General features: G+C 41.9%; 1 protein-coding gene and 1 long non-coding RNA gene across 2 annotated transcripts in view; one reads left to right on the plus strand and one right to left on the minus strand.

Annotated features, from left to right (window-relative positions):
• The window catches only part of LOC137414024 (uncharacterized), a 29,669-nt gene extending 8,523 nt beyond the window's left edge, over positions 1-21,146 (plus strand). Inside the window, exons 2-5 of the long non-coding RNA XR_010981806.2 lie at positions 14,984-15,076; positions 15,723-15,808; positions 20,564-20,607; positions 21,038-21,146. This is a non-coding gene — a long non-coding RNA (uncharacterized LOC137414024). The remainder of the gene's footprint in view (positions 1-14,983; positions 15,077-15,722; positions 15,809-20,563; positions 20,608-21,037) is intronic.
• ABHD6 (abhydrolase domain containing 6, acylglycerol lipase) overlaps positions 1-21,901 on the minus strand; it is a 299,394-nt gene that overhangs the window by 22,292 nt on the left and 255,201 nt on the right. The gene's annotated exons all lie outside the window — the stretch shown is intronic.

Here is a 21,901-nt window from a genome sequence, read left to right on the forward strand (position 1 = left end):
TTCAAGGAGCTGGAGGTAATGAGAGAACGGGGAGAGGTACCACCCTTGCTGACGGGGTCGACACCTAGCCAGAACACCTGGGAGGTGGGCAGACATGTGAGGCTGGTTCCACCCTTCAGTGAAAAGGAAGTCACTCAATTTTTTCCACACTTTGAGAAAGTGGCTCGACAGTTAAACTGGCCGGAGGAGGCCTGGACCATACTAGTGCAAAGTGTGCTGGTGGGTAAAGCTCAAGAGATTTATTTGGCGCTACCAATGGACCAGTGTGCAGATTATGAGGTATTGAAGAAGCACATCCTCAAAGCCTATGAGTTGGTTCCGGAAGCTTACTACCGGCAAAAATTCAGGAATGCCAGGAAGAGGGAGAGTGAGACCCATGTGGAGTTTGCTAGAGTGAAAGAAAATATGTTTGATCGGTGGTGTGAGTCAAAAGGAGTCGGGAACGACTTCGAAGCGTTGCGTGACCTGATGCTGGTGGAGGAATTTCAACAGTGTGTCCACGAGGACATCAAAGTGTACCTGCAGGAAAAGAAAGTACCGAAGTTGTGGGACGCAGCCACCATGGCAGATGATTATGCCTTAACACACCGGATAGGGGTCCACGAACCTACCTCCTCGCCTAGATCTCCGCAGGGGAGGTGGGGAACAGCAGGTGCGGAGAACGACAATACATGGCGGCGGCCTCGAGATGATTATGGGGACAACGCTGATACCCGAACTGTTCGAAATCAGGGGGCTACGGGCCCAAGACAAACTTATTTTTCGGGGGGCCCGAGGCAGACCACGAGTTTTTCCTCCGGGCCTACTTGCGCTTTTTGCAAGAAACCTGGACACTTGATGTCCAGTTGTTACCTCATGAAAAGGGAAAACCCAGAGCGGAGTCCGACTATTACCACTCCGAATGCGATGGCAAGCGTAAGAAATCGCCCACAGAAGAGTTACCAACCATTTATTTATGAGGGGTTGGTCTCACTCAAGGGAGACTTGACTAACCCAAGACCGGTTAGGGTTTTGAGGGACACAGAAGCCCATCAATCCTTCATGCTTGAAGGCATTTTGCCATTGTCAAAGAGTACCGCCACTGGTGATAGTGTTCGGTTACAAGGGATCGGTGGCTGTGTTAGTGCCCCACTTCATGTCATCCATTTGGAATCCGATTTGGTGTCAGGACCGGTCACCGTCGGTTTACAAGCCACGCTTCCTGTAGAGGGAGTATCTGTGATTATCGGGAATGATTTGGCCGGGGGGCAAATTTATGGTAACCCGAGGGTGGATAAAGAGCCCCGCAGGGGAAATAACACCACCCCAGCTCGGGATGGCGACAAAAGTTCCAAGTTATTTGTAGGGGGCCTGAACTTCAACACAGAGGAAGAAGCTCTGACCTCTGTCTTCAATAGATATGGGCCGCTGGTGGAAGTGCGGGTGGTAAAAGACAGGGAAACGCAACGGTCAAGAGGGTTCGGCTTTGTCACGTTTGCAAGCACAAGAGATGCCAGAGAGGCAGAGAAAAATTGGAATGGTAAGGATTTGGAGGGTCGGACCATAACAGTAGGGAAGGCATTTCGTAGACATCGAGAGGTCTACAGAAGAGGACAACTTGGCGGTAGTTTTGGGGTTGGCAGCAGCCGATATTACTATGGAGGCTCCCAGAGTTACGGCACCTCCCGAAAGAATGAATGTCAGAGCACTGGCCGAGAAGGAGACCGCCAGTCAGGTAACGGCTGGGACAAGGGGTCCCACCGTAACTGTTAGGAGTCTGGAGAAGTTGAAGCACTATATACGGTGGAGCCGCCGAGCCGGGGCTCCTGCACGGACTAACCGTGAACGCCACGTTCTTAAAGGCGTCCAGGTAGGGAACTTTCCTGCACGGACTAACCGTGAACTCTACGTTCTTAAAGGCGTCCATGTAATTAACTTTCCTCCCCGGACTAACCGTGAACTCCACATTCCTTAAGGCGTCCCTGTAGGGCAGGGGCGGGCAACCTTTTCAGAGTGAGGGCCAGATGAGACTTTTGGAAGGAGATCGCGGGCCGGAGTGAAAAACGAAATCTCAGAATTACTATATTTTGTTTACATGAATAGATTGTACAAAAATTGCATTGAACACTCTACAAATCAATGAGACTGCTGGTGCTGTTTGCCATGAAGAAGTATTTCCATGTCTGGCTCGATGGTTGAGGTAGACAACAGAAGAATGTCATTGAGGTGGCGGTCCGAGAGTTGGGAGCGAAGGTGAGACTTCGTGTACTTCATTTTCGAGAAGAGCTGTTCACAGCAGTAGGTGCTGCCGAACATGGCCACAATGCGTTGGACATGGGCAATGTATTTTTGAAAATTGTTAGAAGGGAGAACGGTGTCGCGGAAGAAGGACAATGGAGAAGAGGTGCGGAACTTCGCCTTCATTTCATCGTTGCACTGCAGCTCCACCAACTCCATCTGTAAGGAGGCAGGGGCGTCTTCCACGGGGAAGTCAAAGGGAGCAGTGAAAAGCTTGAAGTCCGCAGCCAGCACCCTGACTCCTGCAAAACGGGAAGCAAATTCCTCACGTAGAGAGTTGACGACACTAACGCAAGTGCCCAGGTCCACATCGTCAGGGGCACATGCAGCAAGGCGAGGAAAATGTACAAACTGACCAGAAGCCAATTGAGCCTCCCACAAGCGCAGTTTAACCTCGAAGGCAGTGATGTGCGCGTACATGTCTGTCACGAGAATGTCTTTGCCTTGCAGCTTTATGTTGAGGGTGTTCAGGTGCGCCGTGATGTCCGTGAGCAGGGCCAGGCGAGCTAGCCACCGCGGATCAGAGAATTGATCAGCGTGGGGAAGGTTCTTCTGACGTAGAAAGGTGGCAATCTCCTGCTGTAGGTCGCACACCCGAGACAGCATGGCCCCACGACTCAGCCAGCGTACCTCACAGAAGTAGAGCAGGTCGTTGTAGTGCACGTTCACCTCGTCCATCAGTGCCTGGAACTGACGATGGTTAAGGCTGCGGGAGAGGATGGAGTTGACGACCTTCACCACGACAGACATGACACCAACGAGGTTGGCAGACTTAGCGCACAGGGACTCTTGGTGGATGATGCAGTGCATCTTGTTAATGGGCTGAGTGTATCCGGCGGCTGCACAGTGACGCACTAGCAGCGAAGCGGCGCCCTTCTTCTCACCAACCATCGCCGGGGCACCGTCGGTCGTCACACACACAAGACGGGAGAGGTCCAGGGAGTGCTGATCAACACACAGAAGCACGGCGTCGCAGATGTCTTTCCCAGTGGTGGTGTCGCGCAGCGGGACAAGCTGGAGGAATTCCTCACACACTTGAAAGTCAGCGGTGACGCCACGGATGAAAACGGACAGCTGGGCCGTGTCCTTTGTGTCGGTGCTCTCATCCAGAGCGAGGGAAAAGGTGACGAAATTTGAGCTGCGTGTTTTGAGTGAGTCGTGCACGTTTTCCGACATATCCTCGATGCGGCGACGAACGGTGCGGGACGAAAGGCTCACGTTCTCAAAGGCGGAACGCTGCTCTGGACAGACGGAGTCCACTACAGCGAGGAGGCATTCCTTGATGAAGTCCCCATCCGCGAATGGCTTCATTCGGCGAGCAAGGATGCGGGAGACTTCATAACTGGCGTGCGTCACCTTTTCGGCCTCAGTATTCTGCTTGCGGAAGAGTGAAGTTTGTTTCTCCAAGTTGCCTGATAGTCTAACCATGGCGTCCTTCCTTTCGGTGGCAGACACCGACGCGAAGTTTGACGAGCGGTGCTCTGTCTCCCAGTGGCGGCGCACGTTGTACTCTTTTAGGACAGCCAAAGTCTTCAAGCATATGAGGCACTGGGCCTGTCCAAAGCGCTCGATGAAGAAGTACTTCTCCCACTCAGGGTTGAAGATCCGACGCTCGAGGTCCACTTTCCTCTTCTTAACACGCTGGGTCGCAGACATGATGAGCTGAAAAGGAAGAAAATTAGGTATATCAGCAATGAATAAATGATGTAACAGCAAGCAATCTGGGGCACAAAAAATCTCGGAAGACGAATTGTACAGATGAATGTATTTATTTTGCGCGCACGTGGCCAACGCTGAATATGACACAGTTTCACCGTAAAACTGAAATACAGGAAATGAATCAGTCTGCATACTTTTTTTTTTAAAGAGTTCGTTTTCCTTTTAAACAAAAGTTCGTCAATTTCGTTTTCCTTTTAAACAAAAGTTCGTCAATTTCTTTTTTCTTTTACAAACAGAAAGTTCGTTATATATTTTTTTTCTTTACAAATTGAAAGTTCGTTATATTTTTATTTTTACAAATAAAAAGGGAGAATAAAATTATTTAAACGCAGCAAATGAAAGATAATAACATGTTCTAACAAACAAAACAAAGCAAATTGAAAGAAAGTGAAAATTGAAATAGGTTTAGAGAACTCTGCGTCGCTTACCTCTTTGTTGCAAGTTATTTGTCCCAGACACCAACGTTTGTCGCAAGCTGACTGAATCGGAAGGACGTCCGTATCACATGCCGGCTGATTTGAAAAGACCGCCTATCAGCAAGCAGGCGGTGTCTAGGCAAGACAGTTCCCCGTGCGCATGTCTTCCGGAAGAGGACGGTGCTGAAGACAAAATGTCCCTTTCTTGAATTCAGACCGGCTAAATATAAACTCTTACATTTACAAATGATATGAGTTTTACTGGGAGGTCCGCGGGCCGGATTGCAATAATAAAGCCTAGCAGGGTGGCGGGCCGGATGCTAAGCCTTCGCGGGCCGGATGTGGCCCACGGGCCGGGGGTTGCCCGCCCCTGCTGTAGGGAATACTCAGCTGGGCCTCCCGAAAAAGTGCTATCGAGAGGTTTAACTTTGGGGCTTTGGTCACCACCTCTTAACCGTCATTCAAGAGAAACTAGAAGTGGTGGACGCTTGGTCCAGAGTGAATTAATCTAGGGGTTTTGGTGAAATTTTGTTGCTTTATTTTTAAGTGATAATTGTGCCCGGGGGGAATTGATGATTTGGGGGTGTGAGTATCTGGTTTGTTTATCCAAGTTGGCCGGCAAAGAAAGTTTTCGCTGGGTTCAAACTTTCTTTCTTGAAGGGGGGGAGTGTTACGGATTTATGTGAATTACTATTCAGATCTTTGCTTATTAATGTGTATTCGATTAAAGGTTGTTGTGATTAAAGGGTCAGGAGCCCTTCTGGGGAAAAGGAGACCGGAAACGGAAGAAGAAAAGGCACGAGGTCTGGGAGAAGCGGCGATTCTCTTCTTCTTCCTCGCCCAGCGCCGAGAAGAGCGGTATCGATATTGAGCAGCGTGGGGAAAGCTGCGTTTAAAAGCCCGTCTGGCGAGAGGAGTTACCGGGACGTGTAACTACCCATTTACACGTCAAGTCGCCGTGGGTTCGTGCACGGAACCAAGCGTCCGGCACAGTTCGCCTCACCGTCTACAAGGACGCGCACGGCAGGCGCCTTGGGCCTCGCACGCATTGCGAGCCCCGTAGCCGCGATCACGAGCACCGACCTCGGTGGGCTGCCGAGGAGGTGTCCGCGGCAGCAGCTGTTCCCGGTACGGGACGTGCACGGTGGAAGCACGTCAGGAAGGGTCCGTTCAACCGCCCACGTGCGGAGATCGAACTACAGGAGTACGGAGACATTGTGAGAGACATTGACCATGGAGGGAGTCGGGAGTGGGGCTCACGTGAGGAATGTATAAGATGGCCATCTTAGAGCTATTGTAGATGAGTTTACATCTTAGTAATGTTGTTGATTGAGCGTTGATTATTGTTGATTGATTGGGAATACATTATCCATTAATCCGGATCCTTGGTGTAGGGGTTTCCTATTGACTTGAATTGTTTGTGTCTTTCATATTGATTGTGTTGCGAAAGCGTATAAATCATATATCTTTCTGGTGGGGGGCCTCCCACGGTCCGGGGGTCACCGAGACCAGGTAGTTACCGGGAGGACCACGTAACACAAGCCAAAAACTAAAATATCAACTCGTTTTTGAATGATACGCTGCGATGAACATTCAACCCTCTGTGCCATGCTAGACAAAGAACTGTGTCAGATGGGACCATGGTTGGGGGCTGTCCACGCGACAGAATGAATTGTTAATGGGGTGACAGATCAACAATTTGAAAAGGTGACGAAGGAAATGAACAAAATGAAAAAGGTACATCTTGTTTATCCTGTGTGCCCCGCCCCAGCCCTCTCCCTTCCACAGATCTCCTGATGTCCCTGTTCCCTGCTGTTGTTGTGCTTGCCTCTCTTTCCCCATCTTGTCTCCCGCTCCATTTATTATATGTTCTCTGTGGTAGCTCTTATGTGAGCCGAGACTAAGTATAACAAGACCGAAAGTCTAACAGCGGCGTAGCTGGGCTTGTTTGATACTTTAGTTGAAGAGGATAGTATGACCTGGGTGGAGATACCAGTTAGCAAATAATGTAAGTATTAAATTATTTTGAAGTACTCTAAGTCTCTAAGCTTTCTGTCACCGTGGAAGTGAAGAGATTACATTGAGACGCTGGTTTATTCTATATGTTGGTCAGTTAGTCAACACTATCAAAGTGACCTCAGCACCATCCGACACACACCACAGTGTGTTACGGAATGAGGTGTTTTACAGTCGCTAGAGTGCAAATCCTGCCACCAACCTCCTTGAGAGAGGACCCAGTGATTTGGTACTCATTTTGCCGACCTCTGAGGGATGACAGGCTCATTCCACCCCACCTGGTGTTAATTGAACAGCTGACCGGGATTTGAACTCAGGACCCAAGGATCCCAACCCCTCCACCCTAACCGTTAAGCCAACATTATTTGATCTGGGGGAATGCACCTCCAGAAGAGGAAAAAGCGCCAATGTATGGATTATTCACACAGCAGTTTGATCGGAAACATTTATTATTCTACGACAGTAAAAACCCTTTAGATTTTAGAAGGACACGGAACAGCATACAAAATTATATATACAGTAGTGATATTTTGCAAAGCAATATAAAATTATATAGCACTACACAGAAGGAGCCCACAAACAACAACAACCACAGCCATGATAACAATTGAGTGTTATAACAGATCCTTATTTTCATGTGTTTGTGTTTCAAGCATGCAGATTGTGATACATGACAGGTTCAACAACCTTTAAAATGTGTCCGGCCGGCCTGAACATGTCCGTCCTGAACAGCATAGGAATGAAAACGGCGGAGTCAGCCGTCGTACCACCGTAATGACATCACATCAACTCTGTCATGTGACCAGATCCTCAGCTCTGATTGGTGTACGTTTGAGGGGACATACATACATACATACATACATACATACATACATACATACATACATACATACCATAGGCGTATTTTGACCTCTCTATTTGGGGGGTCAAGGGCTTAATATTAATCACGGGTAGCTAACAGACTACTGTAATCATGGGTGGCTTCATCCAAAATTAACGTTTGTTAGTGTAGTTAGTGTACGTGAAATCACAAATACAGTTTATGTTCATTATTGTTACTCACGTTTATATACGGGATGTTTTATCATCATTGTAAACTACTGCAAAAATTAAGGTGGGGGTATTGCCCCCCATGCACCCTCCAAACTCCGCCGGTGATACATACGGACACTGTTCACTGTTCTAGACGGCTTTGTCCTTTGGCCTACGCCGTAAAAAAAAAAACAAGAGAGAAAGGAGGGAACACATACAGTGCATTCAGAAAGTATTCAGACCCCTTCACTTTTTTCACATTTTGTTATGTTGCAGCCTTATGCTGAAATCGTTTAAATTCATTTTTTCCCTCATCAATCTACACTAAATACCCCATAATGACAAAGAGAAAACAGGATTTTAGAAAGTTTTGCAAATTTATTAAAAAGAAAAAACTGAAATATCACATTTACATAAGTATTCATACCCTTTGCTATGACACTCGAAATTTAGCTCAGGTGCCTCCCATTTCTCTTGATCATCTTTGAGATGTTTCTACACCTTGATTGGAGTCCACCGGTGGTAAATTCAATTGAATGGACATGATTTGGAAAGGCACACACCTGTCTATATCAGGTCTCGCAGCTGGCAATGCATATCAGAGCAAACACCAAGCCATGAGGTCGAAGGAACTGCCTGCAGAGCTCAGAGACAGGATTGTTTCGATGTACAGATCTGGGGAAGCCTACAAAAAAATTTCTGCTGCTTTGAAGGTTCCCAAGAGCACAGTGGCCTCCATAATTCTTAAATGGAAGAAGTTTGGAACAACCAGGACTCTTCCTTGAGCTGGCCCCTGGCCAACCTGAGCAATTGGGGGAGAAGGGCCTTGGTAAGAGAGGTGACCAAGAACCCGATGGTCACTCTGGCTGAGCTCCAGAGATCCTGTGCGGAGATGGGAGAAACTTCCAGAAGGACAACCATCACTGCAACACTCCACCGATCTGGGCTTTATGGCAGAGTGGCCAGACGGAAGCCTCTCCTCAGTGAAAGACACATGAAAGCCCACAGAATCTTGTTTCTCACAGTCTAAGAGTCCTTTAGGTGCTTTTTTGCAAACTCCAAGCGGCCAAACCGACCGACATTTTAATTTACAAGTAGGCCTACACCCGCTCACTACGGGAGCTGCAGAAAGGGCCATTCATCTTTGGGGTATATAGATTACAGTCGATCTATGGTCGGGTCTCAAGAACATTGGGTGTGTGTTCATTTACCAAGTATCTTGTGGAGAGATCGCCAAGTGGTTTAAGCATTCGAGCAAGCACTCCATTCAAAACCGTTAATGAACGGCTGGCTTGGCTAGCGCTAGCTAGCTGCTTGGTAAATTAGCTCACCTCCAAACCTTGTAGGGTACATAGATTACAGTAGATCTTCCCTCAGTTCTATAAGTAAAACTTACCTCACGGATGTCGATATTTCTCCACATTTATTTGTTTGACGTTATAAGCAGCATTAGCGACTGTTTGAAAAGCTAATAATATGTGTTTGTGGTTTATAATATTTTACAAGCCCGGATATGCCACTGTTAGACTTTTGGTCTTGTTTTTGTATACAAAGTTGAGGCTCGTTTAAGAGCTAACACAAAAAACACACGAAACATATAATAAAGGGAGCGGGAGATAAGAGGGGGAGAGAGAGGAAAGCACAACAACTGTGGAGAACAGAGACATCGGGAGATCTGTGGACGAGAGAGGGCTGGAGCAGGATACATGTGATGATACTAACGGACACTACTTGGACTTTCAGAAAAGAAAACCGAATTTGAAAGAGGTGGATTTGTGGTGTATTAACAGGAGTAGAAAAGATCAAGGTTTTGGATGGGGGAAGATAACAACAAATTATTGAACATGCATGGACCGATTTTGATCAACCTTGGCATAAGCACGGTACATGATGGCAAGCATGTGCACCACACTTTATTTTGCGATCTGATCAAATATGGCCAACTGGTAGACTGGCCGCCATTTTAGTTGTAAAAAAACACCGACATTGAAAATGTCTTCAAAAATTTCTCGGACTTGCATTTATCAATCTTATTCAAACTTGGCAAACATAGAGTGAATGATGGCTTACATGTGCACGTCATTTTGTTTCGAGATCAGATCCAAGATGGCCGACTGGTGGCTATTTTTGTACTTAAACGTGTCTTCAGCCATTTCTCAGACATGCATGGACCGATTTTGTTCGTATTTTGCACAAAGGCAATACATGAGAGTATACATATGCAGAAGTTTTTGTTTTGTAATCTGACTAAAGATGGCTGACTAGCGGCCTTTTCCTCGGTACAGCAAAATTATTAAAGGCTATGATGGGGGCTATGACATTTTGTGTCTATTTCTTCTTGTATTACCATGAATTATCTTGTTGACATTAACAAATTACCATGAACTGCTTCCCACAAACTTAACGAAAGGCAGAGAATAGTGGTGTTAATGTCTGGCAGAATCAACGGCAGAGAATGGTCTACATAGGTTTTATTGTTTTTGTTTTTGTACACAAAGTCGAGGCTCGTGTCAGAGCTAACACATTAAAAACTAGAACGGCACTGAGTAGAGAGCATACCTCCTCCTGGTTGGCCATATCATTCATTGGTGAAGAATCACTTAAAAAATTCTATGAGCTGGATCCGGATCTGGATCTTCACCGAAATTGAATCGATTCGTTCTTGTCACACACAAGCTGTCCACCAAGTTTCGTCCAAATCCGTCCATAACTTTTTGAGATATCCTGCTATGTATCGTTCTTAGCCCTATCTCCCAATTGTGAAGAATCACTTAAATAATTAAATAATTATCATATCCGAATCCATATTCAGATCTTCACCCAAATCGAATCGAATCGTCCTTGTCAGATACCCAACCAATCCACCAAGTTTAGTCCAAATCCGTCCACGACTTTGTGAGATATCCTGGTGTGTATGGTTTTTGGCCCTATCGCCCAATGGTGATTAATCACTTTAAAAATTCTAGTAGCGGGATCCGAATCCGGATCTAAACCAAAATCTAACCCTTTCGTCCTTGTCACATACGCTATATCTCTGTCAAATTTCGTCCGAATCCGTCCACAACGTTTTGAGATATTCTGTTCACAAACGGACAGACAAACGGACAAACAGACAGACAGGGGTGAAAACATAACCTCCATCCACCTTTGGTGGTGGAAGTACCAAAAAAACAAACGGACAGATAAAACATATAAGAAAGGGAGCGGGAGACCTGATGGGGGAGAGAGAGAAAAACATACCAGCACAACAACAGTAGAGAACAGGGACGTCTGTAGATCTGTGGAGGAGAGACGGTTGGTGGGGGAGGGAAGGAGGTGGACACTTATCCAAACAAGATATTCTAGTTTTGTATTTTTAATTAATTTTCCGAAACTTGTAGAATTTCTTTTTCACTTGGAAGTTGTCGGTTACGATGTAGGTTAAAAAAGTCTGATTTAATGCAATTTAATTGGGCAACAAAAAAATTCCAGGCTATAAGGCAACAAAAGGTGAAAAATTTGAAAGGGGGGGTGCAGTCTTTCTATTGGCACTGTATGTGTCTAATGTGCGAAAGTTTGCTTGATGAATGAAAGCATTTCTACTGACAGATAAGCAGAAGAAAAGATTGACAGTCTTTCAACCTGAGCACTGTTCCTGCAGACTGTGCATGAAAGCATCAACTCCAGTGAGATTAGACCTCAAACAGAACAACTGAAAGTCACGAGTTGAAATGAGAGCTAGCTGTGCTCATTTCTGCAACATGCCAATGCAATGCCCACAGCACCAACACTCCACCGACCTTTTGAAGTCAAAAGTTGTAACTCTGCCTATGGATGAGGACGAGCTGCAACCAAACCAGCCAGAAGCAGCACACTGTGACAGAGTGACATGATCAAGGAATGACGCCGACGTCTATAAATTTCGTAACTTCAACTATCTCAGCAATGCAAAGTCAGATTTTCCAAAATGTGTCGTGTATGCATAGCCGCCTCTGATTGGATGATATATGTATCATTGTCTTTTATTTTTACTTAAACTGGATTTGTTGCATTTATGGAAACAAAAAATAAGATTTCACAAGAATGTGAGAGAGCAACGCAGATTACAATATGCCAGGCCACAAGGTTTGTTTTGGCAGTTACACACTTCAGGGACATCAATGAAAAATATGGCAGTCAGAAGTTTTGGCAGTTTATGCAATATTTAAATAATTTTTGGGGTTGTCTGCCAGCAAGGCTGCCACGGCCAAGACGTTTGATTAAATAATTGCGTCCATTGAGGCTATGTGGCATGCAACACTGCCAAAACTAGACAAAGCTATCAGAGATTGCAGACCCTTCTCAGGACTTGTTTTGTGTGGTGATTGTGTTGTGTGTCAACTATGTATTATTGACGACGTAGATTTATGTTCAGACAGTGGACAGACTTTTTTTTTTTTTTTTTTTTTCAGTTTCAGTTTTATTGCAAAGATTCATGTTCCAATGGCATGTATTTCATAGATGTACATACGTACATACATATTTTATAGATACCTATTCTACTTACCCAGAAATGTCGTTTATCGACATTACTTGCATTGTAATAGTACGTACTTTATAGATGTGCTTGCATTGTAATAGTATGTACTTTATAGATGTGCTCGCATTGTAATAGTACGTATTTTATAGATGTGCTTGCATTGTAATAGTACGTATTTTATAGATGTGCTCGCATTCTAATAGTACATACTTTATGGATGTGCTTGCATTGTAATAGTACATATTTTATAGATATACTCGCATTGTAATAGTATGTATTTTATAGTTATGCTCGCATTGTAATAGTATGTATTTTATATATGTGCTTGCATTCTAATAGTACATACTTTATAGATGTGCTCGCATTGTAATAGTATGTATTTTATAGATATGTTCGCATTGTAATAGTATGTAATTTATAGATATGCTCGCATTGTAATAGTATGTATTTTATATATGTGCTTGCATTCTAATAGTACATACTTTATAGATGTGCTCGCATTGTAATATGTATTTTATAGATATGCTCGCATTGTAACTATGTATTTTATAGATATGCTCGCATTGTAATAGTATGTATTTTATAGATATGCTCGCATTGTAATAGTATGTATTTTATATATGTGCTTGCATTCTAATAGTACATACTTTATAGATGTGCTCGCATTATAATAGTATGTATTTTATAGATATGCTCGCATTGTAATTGTATGTATTTTATAGATATGCTCGCATTGTAATAGTATGTATTTTATAGATATGCTCGCATTGTAATAGTATGTATTTTATAGATATGCTCGCATTGTAATAGTATGTATTTTTATGCTTGCATTCTAATAGTACATACTTTATAGATGTGTTCGCATTGTAATAGTATGTATTTTATAGATATTCTCGCATTGTAATAGTATGTATTTTATAGATATGCTCGCATTGTAATAGTATGTATTTTATATATGTGCTTGCATTCTAATAGTACATACTTTGTAGATGTGCTCGCATTGTAATAGTATGTATTTTATAGATATGCTCGCATTGTAATATGTATTTTATAGGTATGATCGCATTGTAATAGTATGTATTTTATATATGTGCTTGCATTCTTATAGTACATACTTTATAGATGTGCTCACATTCTAAATAGTACATACTTTATAGATGTGCTCGCATTGTAATAGTATGTATTTTATAGATGTGCTCGCATTGTAATAGTATGTATTTTATAGATATGCTCGCATTGTAATAATATGTATTTTATAGATATGCTCGCATTGTAATAGTATGTATTTTATAGATATGCTCGCATTGTAATAGTATGTATTTTATATATGTGCTTGCATTCTAATAGTACATACTTTATAGATGTGCTCGCATTGTAATAGTATATATTTTATAGATGTGCTCGCATTGTAATAGTATGTATTTTATATATGTGCTTGCATTCTAATAGTACATACTTTATAGATGTGCTCACATTGTAATAGTATGTATTTTATATATGTGCTTGCATTCTAATAGTACATACTTTATAGATGTGCTTGCATTGTAATAGTATGCATTTTATAGATATGCTCGCATTGTAATAGTATGTATTTTATATATGTGCTTGCATTCTAATAGTACATACTTTATAGATGTGCTCGCATTGTAATAGTATGTATTTTATAGATGTGCTCGCATTGTAATAGTATGTATTTTATAGATATGCTCACATTGTAATAGTATGTATTTTATCGATGTGCTCGCATTGTAATTGTACATATTTACCCTGTGCTCGCGAAGCGAAAAGCGGGGTTAAGCATTCAGGTACGTACGTACGTGTGCCGTGTGCTGTACGTGTGCCGTGTCTGCATTTTAAAAATTCATTTTCTCAACAACCGTTGGTCCGAATGACACGAAATTTTACCATAGGAGCACCTTCTCATGTAGAATATTTTAATGATAATCATGACGTCATAGGTCATGTGTTACATGCGCCATCTTGGAAAAACTTCGCACCTCTATATCTCTAAAACCACTCCATGGAAAAATTGAAACATGGCTCATTGTCAAGTACTCCCCATGGATGATAAGATATGTTACTGATGATGTCATCGGTGCCTTCGTTATGACGTCATAATTCGACAAATACAACACTCATGCAACCGATCATTATTTTAAAATTTTCAGCAACTGTTGGTCTGATGGACACTAAATTTTCACTATAGGAGCGCCTCATCCTTTGGAATACTTTAATGATAATCATGACGTCATAGGTCATGTGGAACAGGCGCTATCCTGGAAAAACCAAAAAAGGTTGCACTTCTGTATTTCCAAAACCGCTCTATGGAAAAAATTGAAACGTGGGTCATTGTAAAGAACTCCATATGGGGAATAGGTGTTGTTAACGACGACGTCATTGGTGTCATAATTATGACGTCATAATTCGACAGGGACAACGCTTAGTCTGATCAGTTTGAAATGTATTGAGCGTGATCTATGCAACAATTATATTAGAGAATATAAATTTATGATGTCATCGCTCACGTGGTCTGTCAGCCATATTGGATCAAAGAAAAACAATGTTCAAAACTAGAAGAGTGGCTTACAACAAGTTGACTGCGCAGGGTAAGTATTCTATGAATACCATCTAGTTTTTTCCTTTTTTGTTCCTGAGTACTATGTCAGGTCGCAATGCTTTGTTTTCTATGTTCCCGCTGGATGAGATCATCAGGTCGTACGTGAGAATTATGTCCTTGTTTTAAATGATTGCTTTTGGTTCATGTTTCCATGAGTATTGTGGAACTGGGATATTGGGACTTTTGCAGATGTGCCAGTGGATTACTCTACATACCTTGTTGTGCCTTTTTGTGTACAGCTGCTCTGCATATTAGTCAAACGTGAAATGTGAAATTCGTTGTTCTGCCAATTTTTTGTCGTTTGGTGCAAAGAGTTATAAATCGTCCATGTCGAGTGGATGTGTCACCTTTCTTGTTTCTTTGGACATTATTTTATTGGATGTTCGGGTTTATCCGTGTCCTTTTCAGTAATGAGGTTACTTAGTGGATCCAGAGCAAGGCAAAACAGGACGGGGGAAAGGCTGTCTCCTTGGAAGATCCTGCTTCGTATATTTCCTCCTGGTATTTCAATCTTTCCTTCTGAGTGCTGCAGGATTAGTGTGGTATTCCATAGATCCATGGCTTTCTCAATCGGCTTGATTATTTGGGGATTTCATCTTGTACATTTTCATGCACTTTATCATCCATGAATATGGGACACTGTCAAAAGCTTTTTATAGTCTATCCAAGCTGTGGACAATTTGTTTCTTCTCGTATTGCAGTTGTCGTGTATGGCCTTGTTTAGTAGTAGGCGATCTGTTGTTCCGTATTATCCTCCCTTACATACCTTCTGTTCCGCCTTTAGGCCTCATTGTTGTGTTAGGTAGTGGTGCATTGTTTCTGTGATCATTCCTGTTAAAAGTTTGTTTGTTGTTGGTAGACAGGTTATTGGCTGGGGTTTGTGAGGTAGTTGTGTTTCTTCAGATTTTGGGATGAGGAATTTACGTTCTGTGAGCCATTCATCCATTTCCTGATCACCTTCGATAAGTTCATTGAATGCTCAGGCGTATTGAACGTGGAGAGAATCAAATTGCTTTAGCCAGAAGTTCGGGATCTCATCTGGGCGAGGGCTTTTGAACTTTTCCACCTTTGCCAGTTGTTGTCTTATATTTGATGCATCAATTATTACTGGGGGAATTTACGGGAGATATTGCTTTTTCTCTTCCAGGTTTTGGATCTATTTCACCTCTTCATTGTGTTCTTTTCGATCTTCATAAATTCCTTTCCAGGATCGTTCCAGTTCATCTTTTTCAGGTGGGGATGACACATTCTGCTTCCGTTTCCTTAGTTCATGGTAGAATATTTTTGGGTTGTTTTCAAACATCTGGCCTTATTTTTTCCTCATGTTATCCTCGTCGTAGTGTTTTTAACTCAAATGGACTAACGTCCAGTTGAGTTCATCATATACTGAATCCTCCGGCGTCCGTCATCTGTCGTCCGTTAACTTTTCAATGTTAACACTCCAGCGTCCACAAATATCAACCGATTCTGATCAAACTTGACATGCAGCATCCTTACCCCAAGGAACAGGTTGCTATTACATTTCAGCCCGATCCGTTGAAAAATGGCGGACTTAGGCGACCATTTTGTTTTTGGTCATGAAAATGACGTTAACACTCTAGCGTCTACAAATATTAACAGATTTTGATCAAACTTAGAATGTTTAACCCTTACCACACAAGATAGGTTGCTATTGCATTCCAACCCGATCCGTCACAAAATGGCCGCCATATTGTTTTCAGCTCCGAAACGACGTTAAGACTTTAACGTCCACAAATATTTATGGATTTTGATCAAACTTGGTGTGTGAGACTCTTACCACACAAGGTAGGTTGCTATCGCATGTCAACCCGATCTGTCACAAAATGGCCGCCATAGGCTGACCTACTTTAAAGTTGTCCAGTCAGTTCAGTTGAGTTCTGCTTCCCTGGAAGCTCTAGTTTTAGTTAGGCAGCTTAGCAATTTTTGGGGGAACGACTTTACAAAAGTACCATTTTTATTTTAGTGGTTCATTGGACCTGTGATTGATGCTGTGAAGAGGAACAGGTTGAGATGGTTTGGTCATGTGTTGAGGAAGGATGAAAGTGACTGGTTGAGAAGAGTGATGGAAATGAATGTAGAAGGAAGTAGAAGACGGGGAAGACCGAGAAAGACTTGGCTAAAGATGGTGGAAGAAGAAATGCGGGCAAGGGGGTTAACAAGGAGAGATGCAGAAAATAGGGCAAAATGGAGGAGATTGTCATGGGGACCGCAAGGCTAACCCCCGCTCTAGCAGGGAAAATGGCCTTTAAAATGCCTGTTGTTGTTGTTGTTGTTGTTGTTGTTGTTGTATTGGACCATATGCAATAGAATTAGGACCGGAGGCAAGACATATACAGTGTTTGACTTTTGCGCAAATACGACTCACACAGCATAATATCGAGCAATACATTTATGCAAATACATCATCAGCTATTGGAGTTAGACTAAAATCGTAAATACATAAATTGCTGGACAAGTTACCTTGAACAACATGTTGTCTGTTCTAAAGCTATATTGTCATTACATCCTTGTAGTTGCGTACACGTTAGATATATGAGAGGTGCGCGAGTCACAAGTATAACACATTTGTATAAACACTCGGTATTATATTATACTAATTATTATTACATGGAAGCGTAAGATTTATTATGCAGGCATGCATAAGTTTTACAAATAACACTGCATGTAATGAAATAAAAGTTAGCCTCCTTGTTGAAAATATATACATAATTGGTTTTTGTCCAATAAAAAAGTGAAGAACACTGTATATTTCTTGCCTCCGGTCCTAAATCTATTGTATATGGTCCAATGGACCACCAAAATAAAAATGGCGCTTTTGTCAAGCCGTTCCCCATTTTCGTTAAATATGCTGCGAAGCTTCCTGACTATTTAGTATGCATTCACCAATGAAGTCGCCAGAGGCATCAAGTTTTCGGGTTGTCCGTCTGGCTGTCTGTTTGCCCATCCGTGGTAGTTTTTCATTACCGCAATAACTTAAGAATGGCCGAAGGGATCTAAGTCAAACTTGATATAAGTATGTATAAAGATGTAATGATGAACAGATTAGATTATGGGGGCAAGATGTCAAAGGTCAGGTCCCGTTGCGTAAAAATTCTGTTACCATGTTTAACTTGTGAACCAGTAATGGGATTTTGACCAACCTTTGTATAATTATATATTATGATGCAAAGATTAACTGATTAGATTTTGGCGTCAAAGGTCAGAGGTCATGTCAGTTAAAAATGTGATACTTGAGAACCGCTGAAAGTATTAAAATCAAACTTGGTACAAGTATTATAATGATGTAATAATGTTGGCGGAGGCATATCAGTCGACATTGCGACGTCGAAGATTGCAGTTGCATTTTTCCTTGTTATCATTTCTATTTTCCGTTTGTTTTCAGAAACCATTAACTCGAGGTCTTTGTCTTCAATTCTATATATTTTTATTTTTTGGATTCCCTCTTTTGTTATAGGCTTTGATTTCTTCTTTGGAATTGCTGAAGCTGTGCTGTCTCCTTTCTGAGTATCTCCCTCCGTCTCTCCATTGTGGTGCTTGGTTTTTATTTGGGAAACTTGCTGGAATATTTGTGGTGTGTGTGTGTGTGTGTGTGTGTGTGTGCATGTGTGTGTGCGTCCGTCCGTCCGTCCGTCTGTCCAGGCTATAACATTTTTACTATTTGAGCCACTGTCTTCAAATTTTCAACAAAACATTATTTTGATAATTGGATCATAGGCACAGTAAGTACAAATAGCCCTTATTATCCCGTCAGGTGCGCAGCGTGAGACAGCGGAGTTTTAAAATAACTTCCATGTTTCTTTATTTTGTCCATTTGCATTTTGAGATGCTTTCTAGTTTACCACATCAGCTTTTGTCATCAAAATTTCTTTAAAACCTTTGTTATGAGAGTATGGAGAAGTCTAGTTGATAATAATTTTTTTTTGCTGTTGTTTTAGTCGAGTTTAGTTTGAGTACAAAGTGGATGCAAATGGGCTTTGCATTTTGGGATGACTTATAGTTGTACTTCCTCGATATGTAGACATGTTCAGTGTTCAAATTGTAATAATACTTGATTTATATTGTGCTCACATACTTACTGTATTGTACTTTATAGACCTACTCACAATTTGATTGTACATAATTATAGAGTTACCCAGGTAGAAAAAGATAACGTGTAAAACAATAAAACTGAAAAGGAAATGTAATAGTAAGCTGGCAGCATCAACACGGTTTGTACATTTTAAATAGTCCTTTGTAAAAAGTTTAATAATTTATCAAGCTTGTAGATTGAGAGAGTAAGCCATTCTTCATTGCTCTCTCTTACTTTGAAGATGGGCTCACATCAAAAACGTCAACATGCAAGTTGCTGTTTTCCTTATTTGTAACTCCTTGACATTGGGCTGTCTGGTTTTATTTAATGGAGGTTTTGGCAGGATAGCACAGAGGGACTAAAATGTACTCCCCTTTAAGTTGTCTAATCTGGATTCCATTCCCGATTATAAACTGTCGACCTGGCAATTTGCAGAGGCGTATTGCATCAATCAGTACATCGTTCTTTCGACCGGCCGTCTCATCTGCCAGCAATTTCTTGCTTACGTTAAAAAATCCTCAGTATCTTTAAACATTTGATCTTATACCAGTACTCTGGCCAAATTAGAAATTCTGCACTATTGCACAGGTAGCACTGCATCATCCAGCATTGCCACACCCCTTGTAATGATGCAAGCAGGTCAGATGCTGTGTACAAATTAATTAATTTCATTGATATAGTAGTAAAAAAAAAGTGTAATCATTAAAATAATAATTAATACTACCTCAAAACCGACTCAAACTTTCTTTTGCATTTGTTCTGAATATGATCTACAGGTATAGTTCACTCCATAGGATGTGTTAATAACGAGAACAACACTCGGTAGGATGCATAGTCTTGCCTTGCGTGCTCATTCTGAACAAAAATACCGTGTTTAACTGAATACCCTACTGTTATGGCCCACAATTGGCCCATGCACCCTATTATGTCACATACATTGCCATTATGCATAAACTTATTGATTGATTAATAGGATATTTAACGATGATGTTTGCGCACATTAAGGCTAAATTGCATCAATGAAGATGATTACGCAAAAAAAAAAAAAAAATCAAACTATATGCCCCATGGCTAGTTGATAATATTTATGAAGTTTCGCATCAATCTGTTTTATGCGGTTCTGCAGTAGAAGATTTTTTTTAACGTTTTTATTTGCAATCCAATATGGCCACCAGACCACGTGACTGATGACGAAATATATGTAATACTTCACTCACAGGGTGGTAGATCAGACATATGAAATTTCAGATTTTTCGGATAACATTTGGTTTCAAACAATTATGGCTGGAATACAACTTCCTTGATGATGTCATCGTTATCACTGTATATACTCCATCGGGAGTTGATGTCCAATGCCAAGTTGAAATTTTCTTTCTTTGAGCGGTTTCAGAGATATCCAAACATTTTCCTTCAATTCAATATGGCTGCCAACCCTTGTGACCTTTAACATCAGAGTTATCACTAAAATATTCTCCATGGGGAGTGCCTCTTGTCTTTAAAGTTTCACATCAATTGGACAGGTTGTTGCACAGAATGTTTTTTTTTATCAAAAAAATATAGACAAAAAAAACACACAAAGACACACAGATAGACAGGGGTGTTTTTTTTTTGTATACAGAGTCGAGGATCATGTAAGAGCTAACACATTAAACACAAAAACATGCACGGACACATAAAGCATAAAATAAAGGGAGCAGGAGACGAGGGGGAGAGAGAGGGAAGCATACAAACACAACGACAGTGGAGAACAAGGACGTCACGTCAGTAGATCTGTGGAAGGGAGAGGGCTGGGGGGGGGGGGGCTGGGAGGGGGGTGTTCTAAGTCTCGCGATTCCTTGGGGCGAGACTAATGAATCTTTCTGGCAGACATGTATTTTTGTCCCCTCCATGATGGTTAGGTTACACTGCAGGGATGGGTGACTGAACAAACATGACAAACTTGGTAAGTATTTTTTTTTTTTTTTTTTTTTTTGTATACAAAATCGAGGCTCGTGAAAGAGCGAAAATTAATCACACAGAAAGACAAACAGACACATAAAACAAATAACATCGGGAGCGGTAGACAAGATGGGGAGAGAGGGGGAAGGACACAAACACAACATTTGAGAGCAGGGACCGAGAGACATGGAGACATCGAGAGATCTGTGGGAGGGAGAGGGCTTTGGGGGGGAGGCATGTGAAGGGGGGAGGCATGTGAAGGGGGGGAGGCATGTGAAGGGGGGGGGGGGGGAAGATTTGCAGCAACTTTGCTTGAAAGTGAATTTCCCTTTCTCTAAAAGCTTGGAATGAATATATACCGCATGCTATTGGAGACATGATGTAGCATTGCTCTGACATTCTCATTGCTGACGGTTTTTACCCTGTTTTTGCAGAATATGATGGCGTTCGTGAATTTGTGAGATGGAGATATTGAACAATCTCTGGTGTTAAAATGACATTCTTTCCTAATGGAATTGCTGTGGCAAAGCATGATGATTGAATGCCTTCTTATGGGGGAAAAGCACATCTCTTAAGCCTTAAGGTATTGTGAGACGTCATTGAATAATATCGTTGATGTCAGAACATGATAGCTGATTAGGGGAAGTGAAGTCAAATAAAATATAGCAATTACAGAAGAAGCTCTTTCTGTCAGAAGATGGCAAATTATTTGAGGCATATGTATTTAAAGTTAATGGAAGACTATGAGATTTTGACGGAGCCATGAGAAAGCATTAACAAGAATACCACGATGAATGGGATACAATGAGGCTGGAGTTGTTTAGCTGCTTTGGAGCACAGGCCTAGCTTCATTCTGAAACCATTCTCCATATTCCTCTATCTGATGGTATTTATAAGCTGAAACCGACCTGGAGACCATTTTGGTCGAGGGTTTCGTGATTCTGGTAAAGTAAGCTTTTTGGTGACATTTGCATTTGAAAAATTTTTGCTCAAGTTTGTTTACAATGTCGCGATTATAGCCTCACAACTTTGCACACCTTTGGCCCGAGGCCAATGTGGTTTCTTTCGCTTCTCTCCAGTATTCCTCAGCATAGGTGCTAAATTCATACATTTTATTGTCCTACTTTTTAACCTTTAAAATCTTTTAAAATGAAAAATCTTCATTAATTAATATAAAAATCTTACTATAATTCACCAAAACACGAAGGAAACACGTATCGGGAGTACATACGACATAGCGATTGTGAACACAATTATCGATCACGATTCACGATCACGATCATCACGATCATAGTGTA

This window comes from Myxine glutinosa, chromosome 4, assembly GCF_964187855.1.
Source record: "Myxine glutinosa chromosome 4, kmMyxGlut1.1, whole genome shotgun sequence".
NCBI lineage: Eukaryota > Metazoa > Chordata > Myxini > Myxiniformes > Myxinidae > Myxine > Myxine glutinosa.